Genomic DNA, 8,643 nt, shown 5'->3' with positions numbered 1-8,643 from the left:
TCCACAGTCACCAGATCTCAATTGAATAGAGCGCCTCTGGTATGTAGTGGAACAAGAGCCTTAGATCATAGATGTGCAGCTGACAAATTGCAGCAACTGAGTGATGTCATCATGTCAATAACAACTAAAACCTGCGGAATATATCCATTCCTCTCCGGTTCTCATATAACGCTGTTCTTCTCTAACTGAGCACTTAAAGTGCTTTCTACTACAAGAATATCACTTTATTCTGTGCCTTTAAGTGCTTTCTAACTATCACATAGATGCATTAGGGGAAATTAGTGGTTTAGTATCTTGCAAAAGGACACAATCACTCCTGGTTATATCTGCACAGTGAGTGCAGATATAAGAAAATAAGTGAAGCATCATTTGTATTTATTCAAACCTCTGTTGCTAATATGTGTATTGTCAGGTTTGTTTTATTTGCTTGTTTACACCTCACTTCAGTTTGGGGAGGGTGCTATTGGTTTAAAATGGAAATGGTAACCAGGGGAAACTGAAAATAGCAGTAACAGCACTCACTGACAATGGCCACACTGAGCGTAACAATGACAGCGGAGGGAAATAGGGGCTTTAGATGGCTTTTTACTGAAAATAGATTGAAGTAAAGGGAATAAACTAGAGGTTGTGAAGAAAGCCCTTTCAACAAGCAGTGATGTGATATTCTAAAGCTGTCAGGCTGAGATTTGTGTGTAAGTAATGGGAGCATTTCAGCCTCTTGGTTCCTTAATACCTGCTCTAAGTTATTTCTGTGTACAAGCAGCTTCTCGGGTTCAGTGTATTGCAAAGCAACAAATCAATCAACATCCCACATTTTTTGGAAGTGACAGCAAGGTTACGTCCTTTATTATAGTCCTTTATTTTCTCTGGGAATATGAGGGCTTTAATGACCTCAGGACAGTATTACATTACACAAAAAAAGAATGTGCTGACAGCAATTTTTCTTTCAGACTTGTTATCTTCAAATTTCACAGTCTTTAGGCAAAGACTATTAAATTTAATTAAAATTTAATAAAGTCTGAAACACAATTATATTCCTGGCAGTGAGGAGATGATGATGACTTTAGACCATCACAGGAGAAATGAACTTTAAGAAAACATAATTAACCAATTCAGTGAATAAATATAAAGGAGAACATTTCGCAGGAACACTGCAGCACACCTATGGGAGACATCATCAAAATGCCAAATGTGGAAACTGTTTTGATGTTCCAAGGAGCTCCAAAGTCATTATGGGGCCACAATCATATGCTAACATCTTACAAACCAAACACTTTATGGTTTGTCAGACATTAGTAGGCTGCATGCAAATTGTTTTAATTCGCCGATGTTTGTTTATATTAGAACAACTGGATTTCTTTTCTATTTTATAGTGAATTCGTTAGAAAAATTGTCAGGACCAAAACACAATAACATTAGCTGCAATAATGACCAGAATCAGCCTCGGGTGAAACCTTAATCGCAACATCAAGTTTCAGCAAAAGCCGTTTTTGTAAATAACTGGCTCGTGTAAAGCTTTGTGGGCCATGTTTAGGCAAATAGTACACAAAAACACTAGAACACCAAATTACAAACTAATGAGCGCCACTGATAATACAATACAGGGAGTGCAGAATTCTTAGGCAAATGAGTATTTTGTCCACACCATCCTCTTCATGCATGTTGTCTTACTCCAAGCTGTATAGGCTCGAAAGCCTACTACCAATTAAGCATATTAGGTGATGTGCATCTCTGTAATGAGAAGGGGTGTGGTCTAATGACATCAACACCCTATATCAGGTGTGCATAATTATTAGGCAACGTCCTTTCCTTTGGCAAAATGGGTCAAAAGAAGGACTTGACAGGCTCAGAAAAGTCAAAAATAGTGAGATATCTTGCAGAGGGATGCAGCAGTCTCAAAATTGCAAAGCTTCTGAAGCGTGATCATCGAACAATCAAGCGTTTCATTCAAAATAGTCAACAGGGCCGCAAGAAGCGTGTGGAAAAACCAAGGCGCAAAATAACTGCCCATGAACTGAGAAAAGTCAAGCGTGCAGCTGCCAAGATGCCACTTGCCACCAGTTTGGCCATATTTCAGAGCTGCAACATCACTGGAGTGCCCAAAAGCACAAGGTGTGCAATACTCAGAGACATGGCCAAGGTAAGAAAGGCTGAAAGACGACCACCACTGAACAAGACACACAAGCTGAAACGTCAAGACTGGGCCAAGAAATATCTCAAGACTGGTTTTTCTAAGGTTTTATGGACTGATGAAATGAGAGTGAGTCTTGATGGGCCAGATGGATGGGCCCGTGGCTGGATTGGTAAAGGGCAGAGAGCTCCAGTCCGACTCAGACGCCAGCAAGGTGGAGGTGGAGTACTGGTTTGGGCTGGTATCATCAAAGATGAGCTTGTGGGGCCTTTTCGGGTTGAGGATGGAGTCAAGCTCAACTCCCAGTCCTACTGCCAGTTTCTGGAAGACACCTTCTTCAAGCAGTGGTACAGGAAGAAGTCTGCATCCTTCAAGAAAAACATGATTTTCATGCAGGACAATGCTCCATCACACCCGTCCAAGTACTCCACAGCGTGGCTGGCAAGAAAGGGTATAAAAGAAGAAAAACTAATGACATGGCCTCCTTGTTCACCTGATCTGAACCCCATTGAGAACCTGTGGTCCATCATCAAATGTGAGATTTACAAGGAGGGAAAACAGTACACCTCTCTGAACAGTGTCTGGGAGGCTGTGGTTGCTGCTGCACGCAATGTTGATGGTGAACAGATCAAAACACTGACAGAATCCATGGATGGCAGGCTTTTGAGTGTCCTTGCAAAGAAAGGTGGCTATATTGGTCGCTGATTTGTTTTTGTTTTGTTTTTGAATGTCAGAAATGTATATTTGTGAATGTGGAGATGTTATATTGGTGTCACTGGTAAAAATAAATAATTGAAATGGGTATATATTTGTTTTTTGTTAAGTTGCCTAATAATTATGCACAGTAATAGTCACCTGCACACACAGATATCCCCCTAAAATAGCTAAAACTAAAAACTACTTCCAAAAACATTCAGCTTTGATATTAATGAGTTTTTTGGGTTCATTGTGAACATGGTTGTTGTTCAATAATAAAATTATTCCTCAAAAATACAACTTGCCTAATAATTCTGCACTCCCTGTATATGGTGAACCACGGGTGGAGGGGACTCCACCCGTGGTTCACCATAGACTGCTGTGTATGTAATTGTACAGTGAGTACGTGGCACTCGACTGCTGCGAGCACCGTGGGAGGCTGCAGGGTGTTTATTCTGCAGGGTGTGTGCTGATTGAATTCAATCAGATGGTGGACAAAATGTGTTATGATTAATCTTCTCATGGCTCCAACCAAATTGGCCATCTGGCTTGCAAGAACACACAGAGTGTGTAGGAGTGGACCTATTGACCCACTTCACTGCTTATTCTTTTGACCCTCAGGGCCAATTGTTTTCAATATGTGGGTCAAGGACTCTGTGGGATGCGGTTATGATGGTGTATGTAAACACTCCCATCTTTATGTTGCTGTGTAAAGAACTGCAAATAGCTTTGAATTGTTTCTGTTTAGTTTGAAATATAGATTTGTCTTTGTTCTGTGACTTAAAGGAATTTGTTAACTGTTAAATTTTGAAGAAATGTCACATGATTAGGTTGGAGGAAGTAAAAAAATCCACAATGTTTTCCCTTTCTCACAATAAGGTGTAACAAGGGTAATCAAGAACTAGGACTTATTTGGAACGGTACCTTGAGATTTCTATTCTACTCTGCAGAGACTACTTTGGAAAGCCTGGGCCCGATTCTCTGATATAAAAATGGTTTGATCAGAAACTTATATGAAATTAATGTTGTAGTATCCCTAATCCAGTATGACGCCACAGAAATAGTGTCTGAAATTCTGTGAAAAAGAAAACATAATTTTGCACTAAAGAAACACCTTAGGCTAAAGTCAAAGGGGAAAACAGTGGCTGGTTGGTTGCAATCAACTTGCATGTTCTTGCCTTTGAAATGGCCGCTTCAAAAAGGGGACCTGGTCTAAGACCAGCTGCAGTCAGTTGCTATCAATCTGACATTGGTGCGTCAAGACGGCAACAAAATGGGATAAAACAGCAGCAAGAGGGAGTGATTTGGTTTTCAGTTTAATGGGGTCAAGTTGGCACTTACATGCAATCTCTTCGCAATAACACTGACATTCACTGTGATAAACTGTCTACATCAGACCTGTAGTGCTGTACTTCAGCCAGGAGTGGACTCATCATACACATATGGGGTGCAAAATCAGACCTGTTTTTGTTGTTTAAATGTGCAATTTACAGCAAAGTGTAAACCGCCAACTCTATATGGATATGGTGAAACGGGAGATTTCCATCAAGGACCTGTAGCAGACAATCTACAGCAACCATGTGATGCTATCATGTCAATGTGGACCAAAATCTCTGGGAATTGTTTCCAGCTCCTTGTTGAATTAAGTAGAAAATAATTAAAGCAGAACTGATAGTGGATCCAACTTGCTAATGCAAGCTGTACCCAATAAAGTTTTACAGTGATGGTATATTGTAATCCTGCAGGTAGGAGGCAAAGGGAATACCCAAACACTGGACAGAAAAACAGGCAAAAATAAATAAAAAGTAGGGCTGCAGGGAACCCACATAGAGGTGCATGAAGCCTGAGAAGAAGACTCATGCGTGCAAATAGATGAACTCACAAAAAGAAATATTACATTATACCCTATATACAAAGAGGACTGATTGTAGGGCACTGGTGAAAACAATTAAAGGAAGACACAGGTGGAAACAATCAGTAACCAAAACTCAGCAAACACTAAACGAGAACCCGGAACCGAGACAAATTTAATACAATTTCCTGAGATTACTGGGTACTCCTGGATAATGAAAAGGATTTTATTTATGCAGAATAAAATAATTTACTGTTACACACTCATCAAAACAGGCCTACATCTTGACTCTGTACTAAATATATCATACTTTAAATAAGATATTCTTTTTATCAGCGATGCATTGGCTGGATTTTAAGGTCTGACTTGAGCAGAAGTAGACACTTGGCAGCGCAGAGCCTGTTCCAAAATGCTGTTTGAAGGTTCAAGAGGTAGTAAAGGCGCATGGCAAGGCAGTCTCCTCCTCACTGTCTGCTTTTTGCGGTTGCTATGGAAACATGCAGTCCAAACCCCCAGAAAGGCAGAATGTATGTAATCAGCGCTACAGAGAGGAGGCAGGGGGAGTCCTGCTAGGGTTGCTCCCAAAGAGCCATGCTGAAATAAAGATGAATTCTCTTTTTTCTTTCCAAACTCTGCAGGCCATAAAACTCAGCCTCTTTCTCTCAGTCAGATTTCCTCAGTGCTCATGCTCTCATTTAACAAGTGGATGCAATCCTGTTCCCCTCCTATTAAATATGCATGTTTAATTTGTCTCTCAGTTCATATTTCAAGAGGTGAAGGAGTTGCTGTCATGGGGCTTAATTTACTAATGAAGAGGGGAAAGAGCTGAATCTCATAAGTGTAAGAACATAAGGCTGGAGTTTCTACAAAAGCCTTATTTTGCTGATTTATTTGTTGATCCACTTAAAAGATCTACATGTCTTTCACCTTCTCCTCTGATTGGCTATATAATGCCATCCATATGCAGGTATAATGAAAATCTTTGACAGACTGCTGGCTGTTCTTAGTCTTGATGGTGATTCCCATAGATGTGGAATTAACTAGGGAAAACAATATAAACACCCCTTAAACCTCTAAAAATGTAAATGAACTGAAATTGGTGAGATACCTGTCTTTGTTAACCTGTTATGAATTTGATGGACTTGTTATTTTGGAGTGATAATTAGTGGCCATTATTTAGAAGAGAGGTTGTAGTTTAATTATCAGCTAATGCTAGCATGCTTGGTTACCAAGCTCCATCCATAGGATGTAGGGGTGCAGGGTGAAGAAACAGATACCTGGCATTTAGTACTAACAGACTAATAAATGTTTTTGGTCTTCAGCGGTGTGCAGTTACAGAAAGCCAAGCAGAAACCAAACCTCTACCAGTCCTTTGTTTGCTTTTATTAATGCTGTACTCGGCATGGATAACTTTAATTTTTTGCACTCCTTCATGGCTGAAGAATTGTTAAATGTTATTAGTTCTATATTTATCATTAGAATATTCACTGATAGCTGTACTACTAGCTAAGTACTAGTAAAGTACTTAAAAATGTTACCCATTTTCAGAGTTATATGGATCAATATTACCGGTGCAGATGTTTAAAAAGGAACAAATTTTAAATACTTTACATTCTATTTAATCTCCAGTAATGCATCATATTCTACAAAATCATATGTTTGTGGTGGCTGACATGAGCTATATAGGCTATAACAGGGTTAAGTCATGACTAACAAAATTATATTGAAATAAAATAACTGTTGAATAAACAATCTTGAGCAGTGTATGAAATTGTTAACTGATAAAATTTAAAAAAAAAAAAAAAACAATAAAAAAAATTGAACTATTCAGTCAACCAAGTGATTTCTCACAGATGTTCATTTAAAAGTGCTGGCTGAGCCTGGACCAGTTCAACTTGCATGTATTTTTCTGTCTATTTATTTAACTGGTAAAAGCAGGAGCCTTGTGTTTCCTTCCTATCATCAAAGCTTTCCTTCCTAACATGCTAAAGAAATTATTAAAGTTTCTTACATTACACATGTTGGTCAAACTGATTAGTAACAGAAAACTTATCTTTTGTGATGTTAAAACAGGGGGCATTTTATTTGTTAATTCTAGCTCAGTTTCTGCAAAATGTGTAGATTGTAACTGTTCTCAGAGCAGTAAAAGCAGAGCTGTAACACACTAGTCTTCAAGATCAGACGCTTGTCTATACTGTGCATGCGCAAATAACCAGAACAAACTGTCGACCGTTTAGCTTGTCCAGCTCAAGCCTTTGGTAGGACTTGGACATGCCCATGAATTCCAGCGACTACAGATTTCAGTGGAATCATAGGCAAGCAGAATTAAGTTCTCTTCCAGCTACAATAACTGCTAACTGCTGCCACAAAATGATTGAATGTAATGAGAGAATCTTTTGGAATGGAACAGTGTTTGAAACGTAAAGAGAGAGAGATCACTTTCACTTTGACTTTTATTTCACTTTCAGATTTAACTGGACAAGCACTGCTTGCCTTGCTTGCCCTGACAGAACACTTCTGTTTTATCGATAGTTTCCCCATTCATAGTATCTGTAGAGTATTATTTGTATGTGTCAGAACACCTATCTACCGCATTGGCCTTAACAATTTCCAAATGGATAAGGTATAAAACCCACCTCTGTAAAGTACACAGGGGGAAAATAGACAAGTCCATGAACGTTTCTTGAACCAGGATATAAAAATATATTGCATGGCTAAAGTTGGGCATTTTACCATGAAAGTGAGTAAGTGGGGGCTGGCTCATTTTCACTAGCCTCCAGTGGCCTTTGCAGGAAGTTTGGTTTTAGCCACTTCCATTTTTCAAAACCAGACTTTCTGCTTGGCTGGAAGTGATTATTCTCTAAAGTCTTGGTGATGGTGGCCTGTTGCTAGCTAAACTTAAACTACTTTCTTGGCAGCATCAAACATCTGCAACTATAAATTCTATACAACTAAACTATAACCTGAAATAAGCTTTGTGTGAGAAAATACAACAACAACAAAAAAAAAAAACAAGCTTTAAACACCATAAACCTAAACATGGGAGTATCACTGGAAACGCTCCAGTTAAAGACCCCATGTGGATCAGCCTTTTTCTTCAGAATCAACCCTTCTGTCATGAACTACTTCCTCTCCTCGCCTCTCTTTTAATCAGTCTTTCCCAGATGGAGGCTCATCAGGGCTGCCCTCCTCTTTCATATACAGTCCCTGAGAGAAAGCTTGTGCATTTCGGACCTACTCAACCAGAGACGCCCCCTCGGCCTCTCTGCAGCTGCCAGCCATTCCCAGGCCGGGAGAGAGAAGGTGAGCACAGATAAGAGGTCTTTATCTGGGCCCCAAAGGAAGGCAGGTTAAGTTTAAGGTGAAGGTTTGACATGGCCGCCGTCTGCTTGCGCTGGCTGTTTCCTCCCACCTCCTCCACCTCCTGATGTGAGGCTCAGGCTCAGTCCCCAATCCCCATGTCCCTGGGCTCATTCTTGATGGCCCCTACTGCTTCAGCTTTAATGAGAAAGATGAAAGAAATGCAGGCTGGGAGAATACCCAACCCTCCTCCCCTCATCTCCTTCTACCACCCCATTCACTTTGCTCCTCGTCCCATTTGTTCAGTACAACCTCGCTCTCACTGGCCCTCCAGCATTAACTCATCTAAGACTTTTTACTGGGTGGGGGAAGTTTTACTGTAATAAATCAGGAACAAGGGTAGTTTCTTTTAAAATTTCAGGTATTATTCCCTCTGATCTTACGTGCAAATTTCTTTCCAGCCTTTATTTCTCGTGCCCTGGCTCTTTGGTTCTGCTGTGGACATGTTTTAATCATAAAGCATTGGAAAAGTGGCTCTACTACTTTTTAATTTTTGGTTACAAGATCGTATTTTTGGATTTCAGGGTTTTCTACATTAAAACCCTACATTAAAAATAATCAGTATACTCTGGATTAAAAATATATATATTAATGACAGAACATG

The sequence above is a fragment of the Perissodus microlepis genome, chromosome 10 (genome assembly GCF_051167445.1).
Source record: "Perissodus microlepis isolate ML-2025 ecotype Zambia chromosome 10, ASM5116744v1, whole genome shotgun sequence".
Taxonomy (NCBI): domain Eukaryota; kingdom Metazoa; phylum Chordata; class Actinopteri; order Cichliformes; family Cichlidae; genus Perissodus; species Perissodus microlepis.
Note: the sequence above shows the minus strand (reverse complement) of the source record.